The sequence below is a fragment of the Barbus barbus genome, assembly GCF_936440315.1.
Source record: "Barbus barbus genome assembly, chromosome: 36".
Taxonomy (NCBI): domain Eukaryota; kingdom Metazoa; phylum Chordata; class Actinopteri; order Cypriniformes; family Cyprinidae; genus Barbus; species Barbus barbus.
In genome coordinates this window covers 16,145,688-16,151,819 of record NC_136714.1, presented here as the reverse complement: position 1 = coordinate 16,151,819, position 6,132 = coordinate 16,145,688, and positions in this window count along the sequence as shown.

Genomic DNA, 6,132 nt, shown 5'->3' with positions numbered 1-6,132 from the left:
TTATTTTCCTCATTTGAAAAAAAAGAATAGTTTATTTGAATTTAATTTGTTTTTCACCCTTATCTCTCTTTTCCCTCTTCCTCATTAGAGTGACGAAGTCTTCACATCTTTAGTCTACCACCTTGACACCCTGAGACCAACACGGGCATCACCACATTTAACTAGTAGTTCAAAATCACCGACACAACAATTAGTTGTCGCACCACACATAGGTTTTTACTCCACACAGATCTGTGTCAGTCTCTCTTCTCGCCAGCGTGCCAACATGCCGCAGACTGCAGACCCCTTTGCCCAAGGGGAAGATGGGAACACTTGGCTGAGAGGCACGACAGACAGCCTCACCCCCAAGACCCTTGAACTGTTATTATTTTTAATAATAATCCTGATCCTGAGAAGATTCCTGACACAAGAATCAAGCCAGAACAACAACCACGAGGAGCTAGTCAAAATCACCAGCTCTCTAAGCTATGCCTTCACGACACATCTGAAACTGAGCGACAAGCACGTCACCTTACTTCAAAAGGAGCTGACATGTGCTCAGCGCCGCATAGACAAGCTGGAAGTGAAAGTTCAAGATCAACTTAAAGCACCCAACGAGAGGGAGCAGGAAACAACGGAACAAGTTAAGGAGCTCCAAGCAGCCCTGACAGCAGCTCAGCTCGACCAACAAAATGCAAAGGCTGCCCAGAAAGACCTGGTAAACAGACTCCAGTATGCTGAAGAGCTGCTAGGAAAAGCCAAGAATGACATCAGCGACAAGAATGCTGAAATCAGTGCCTTGGAAGACCACCTTGAAAGGTACAGAACTGAAATGGACAATCTGACTCAACAAATAGACGATACCAACGATGAGCTCTACATGGTCAGAAAAGAACTTGAACATGCTTATGAGCAGAAACAAGAGGCAAGGCGAGAGAAACATCATTCAGTCCCACATCCAAGAACTGGTACGCAACGAAAGAAGCAAAGGGCCACAACCCAAACCCCACCTGCCTTCGCCACAGAGCTCTTTCCTGTCAACGGAAGAAAACCTTCCATCCAAGCAGACCTTGGAGCTGCACATGGGATGACCATCAAAGACCTCGACAAGCTGTCTAAAAACATCAGCAAATTCAACCCGAACTCCACAGAGGGCCACACCATCCAGGCCCATCTTCAAGATATTGACTTCTATCTCGAAATGAGACCTCATGTGATTGACAGAGACAGGTTTTCCTCCTTAGAGCCACGTCCAGTTCCGAGGTACGAAATTTCCTAGATCGACAGCCCAGTCGAACAAAGACAGACTACCAGCTACTTCATGAGGTCCTGATTAAAGAGTTTACAGACTCTGAATCTGAACATGGACTGTTAACTGCCTTAGAAACCAAACAAGGTCGACAAGAGGCTCTGCAAGCTTACTATAACCGACTCCGACAAGCCTACTTTGGTGCAAACAACGAACCTGACCTTGAAGAGGATGTGCACTTCAAAAGCCTCTTCCTAAGAAATCTGCACCCTGGAGTCAGCCACCATCTAGGCGTCATGGCCTGTCCACGCTCCATGACCATCCAGCAGTTGCGAGACCTAACACAGAAGGCCTACAACAAGCAGAAGATGGCCTCAAAGAAAGGTAACAAAACATCCACACTCTGGAACTGATGTCAACAAAGACTCAAGCCCTGCACTGGACGACACCCAGTTGCATCACACCACCAGAGTCCTCTATCAAGAGCACAGAGAACGTGACCCCCATGTCCACGACAGCTATCAGCCCAACCGCTGGAAAAATCCATGGGACCACCCACGCTTCTCAAGAAACCCAAAAGATAAGAACAACTGGAAACCTAACCAGACATCCAAAGATAATCGCCTGACTCATCCAAGAGCGACTCGTGTGGGTGAGCGACAACGAAACCCACCTCAGCACCACTCAGACATACACAGAGCTGAGTATGCACAAGAACAAGACCACTTACCATCAGAAGACATGGAACAAGTCATGAGACAACTGAACGAGTTCCTTCAAGATAAGCTGAACATGGATGACTACAAAATTGAGTCATACTCGCTGTGACAAGCGACAGAACGGGAGGCCAGTGATCACATGGTACACCACCATATCAGAGATGACAAGCACCTGTTCAACAACCACACAGAATGAGCAAGTCTCTCATGGCCAACCGTTGATGAAAACTGAGGTACCAGAGAACATCACCTTAGTCAGCCATCACTCACTAACAAACTGCTAAATGAACTCCAACTCCAAGAACCACATTCATGCCTGTGCAACAGAAACCACCAAAGCACAGAAGGTCAGAACGTCTGCCACATCCAGAAGGCATCACAAGAGGAATGCAACAAAGGAGACAAAGTTTGCAACCCAGCTTCACACAGCCATGCCAAACTACCTCCAACTGTCTGATAAAGAACTTCCTGCCTTGCTGGACTGACCCCCCATTAGATCATGGAAACGCCCTCATCGAAGCCAAGGATGCAGAGAGCCAGTCTTCACTGACATACCCAAAAAGGGGGGAGACAACACAGACTGAAACAGATCTGACCGCACTTACACTACGCCATTAACACATACAACATTACCTACACCCAGAGGTAACCACATCTACTGATAACACATTCAACAAACATATTCTTCCCACAAGTAGAATATCCAAATTTTAGCATAACATAAAGTTACATACACCACCATGAAGAAACATGCAGCTATCCTCACAATAGGTAGAACACCTGACACTAAGTTAATGTACAGGACTCCCTAGCTGCAAATGACATCCTAACTCAACAGTAGTTGCAAACCATGCTAGGAAAACCCACAGCAGCTTTGTTTTGTTTTGTTCTTCTTTTACCTTTCCTTTTCCTTCCCCTCTTTCTTTAGTAGGTGAAACACCTAGACACCCTGAAAGGATCACAGGTCTGATATTAGGATTGACTCACCACACCTAATATCCGCAAGCCACTCCAAACTGAATGGAAGCCAGAAAGCTCCATGCACGATAGGTCAATTCATTTTACCACAAATGATATCACCAGAAACTAAAGGTGAATATTTTTAAGTTAAGACAACTTAGAAGAAACAAACCAAACTAATCACAAAATTTGTTCGAAGAATCAACGTACTAAACCAAATTAGAACAACAATTTCCAAAATTGAACTAAAAACTATTCAGTTTACTAAACTAGATTGACTAATTGAATATAACCGCCTGTACCCAAATAACCTGATGCCCTGTACCAGTGCAGTAACTGTCATGGAGGTGTTGTCTTGTTGTTTGCAGTTTTTTTTCTTCAGTGACTACAAGCCATGCAACTCCACTCCGACGGTCACAGACGTCTCCTTCCTTAATGAGCTAAATTACTTTTATGCTCGCTTTGACAATAACAACAAGGAGACAGCCACCAAGATCACACTCTCAGGAGACCATCAGACCCTCAAACTCACTTCCACAGATGTCTGCACAGCATTGAGCCGGATCAATGCATGCAAGGCTGCTGGCCCCGACGGCATTCCTGGACGTGTGCTCAGGATATGTGCAGAGCAGCTCGCAGGGGTCTTCACAGACATTTTCAACCTGTCCCTCACCCAAGCAACTGTGCCAACATGCTTTAAGTCCACATCCATTGTGCCAGTGCCGAAACACTCCTCCCAGACATGCCTGAATGACTACCGCCCTGTAGCACGCACACCCATTGTTATGAAGTGCTTTGAGCGACTGGTCCTGGCACACCTCAAGAACTGCCTCCCACCCACACTGGACCCACACCAATTTGCCTATCAAAGTAATAGGAGCACTGAGGATGCAGTATGCACAGTACTGCACTCGGTACTCACACCTTGGATAACAACAACAACACGTATGTACGGATGTTGTTTGTTGATTTCAGCTCAGCATTCAACACTGTCATTCCCTCCAAGCTGACCACTAAACTTGGAGACTTGGGTGTTAACACCTCCCTCTGCAGCTGGATTATGCACTTTCTGACAAACAGACCTCAGCATGTTAGGTCAGGCCACACCTGCTCCACCACCATCACACTCAACACCGGCGTACCACAGGGCTGTGTGCTGAGTCCATTTCCCTACTCCCTCTACACCCATGACTGCAGGCCTGTGCATGGATCCAACTCCATCATCATGTTTGCTGATGACACCACAGTGATTGGCCACATAAGAGACAACGATGAGACTGCCTACAGGGAGGAGGTACAGCACCTGGCTGTATGGTGCGCTGACAATAGCCTGCTCCTCAACACCAGCAAGACAAAATAACTTATTGTGGACTTCAGGAAGAAAAGTGGCACGCATGACCCCATCCACATTAACGGGATGGTTGTTGAACGTGTCTCCAGCTTCAAGTTCCTGGGAACCCACATCTCGGAGGACCTGACCTGGACCACCAATACATCCAGCCTAGTCAAGAAGGCTCACTAACGCCTCTTCTTCCTTAGGACACTGAAGAAAGAACCACTTGTCTCCAGCCATCCTGGTGAACTTCTACCGGTGTGTGATCGAAAGCATCCTGACCAACTGTATCACAGTCTGGTATGGGAACTGCTCAGTTTCTGACCGCAAGGCACTGCAGAGGGTGGTGAAAACCGCCCAACGCATCACAGGGACACCACTTCCTGCCATTGAGGACGTCCAGAGAAAACGCTGTTTACGCCGAGCTCACGACATTCTTAAGGACCCCTCTCACCCTGACCATAGACTGTTTAACTTACTGTCCTCTGGGAGGCGCTTCAGGAGCCTCCGAACAAAGACCAGCAGACTCAGGAACAGCTTTTTTCCCTACAGCTGTCTCCCTACTGAACTCTGCCCAATGATACCCCCTCACACACCACTACAAACTCTTCACCCCTCCCCATCACTAAATCGGTTAAAAAACAAAAACAAAATCCATCTACACACTGAGTACTATGTACTGGAATTTTTTATTTTCTATACACTTTCAGTGTTCATTGCACTAGTGTTTATATATCTTAATGTATAGCTTATTCATATCATTTGTAATTATGTTCATAGTTTTTGCTCATAGTGTACATACATTTACTGCATAATCCATCTGTATAGTATGTTCATATCACCCATCTGTATATCATACTGATAGTATTTAAAAATTTGTAAATTATGTCCATAGTACTGCCTTATCTGTATATTTCTGTACATATGTAACATATTGTAGGCACTGTATATCCTGTACTTCTGCTTATTGCACTTCTGGTTAGATGCTAACTGCATTTCGTTGCCTTGTACCTTACATGTGCAATGACAATAAAGTTGAATCTAATCTAATCTAATCTTATTGATAATTCCAACCAGAGATCGTCAAATTTGGGGGCACGTAATCAAGACTGATGGTTAAAGAGATGACCATCACGTGTTCCACGATTGAAATCATGAGCTTCCTTAGATTGACTTTTCTCCCACACATAGAAGACAAAGAACCAGAGTGAAATTCCTTTGTTTTAATCAAATATTATGTATGTCTTTTTAATCATTATTGAATAGCTGAAGGATTCATATGCGTGTTTGGTATGTATGAGTTTGAAAAATCATGCTTTAAATGTTTCTTCCAATCAATTCTTTGTCAAATGTATCATAGTCTTGTTATAGAAATCATGTCCAAAATTATACTTTATAAGAGCGGGAAAACAGGATTTATGATGGGGAAGAAACAGAGCAACACCCCTAGCTAAAATAATTTCTAATTGGTCAAGACAAGCATCAGGAGGTGTCCGAAAGCCAAGTTTAAAAACTCAGCACACCATCAAATCATTCTTCTTTCTTTTTTGTTTTTGCTCTTCTTTGTTTGCTTTTGTCACCGCGCTTTGACGCTGCTCTTTGAGCACCATTCCAACATGCTCTGGCCTACATGCCAGCGGCTACTTGCTACCACAATGAGAAGAAAAACTACCTAGTCTCGTTACATCCTTTTATTCTTTTTACTTGTTTCTTTTCTTTCCGTGGAGTTTTGTGTTCTAATGTAAGTTTGCTGCAAAGTTCAGCTCCGACTGCACTCGCTTCAAACTTCAACCAGACCAACTCCGCATCTTCAGCCAACGCCCAAGACAACACTTCAAAGACTATTGAACTTCCAGCCAATCAGCAACTTCGGGGAGCCCCCTTTCTGCAAT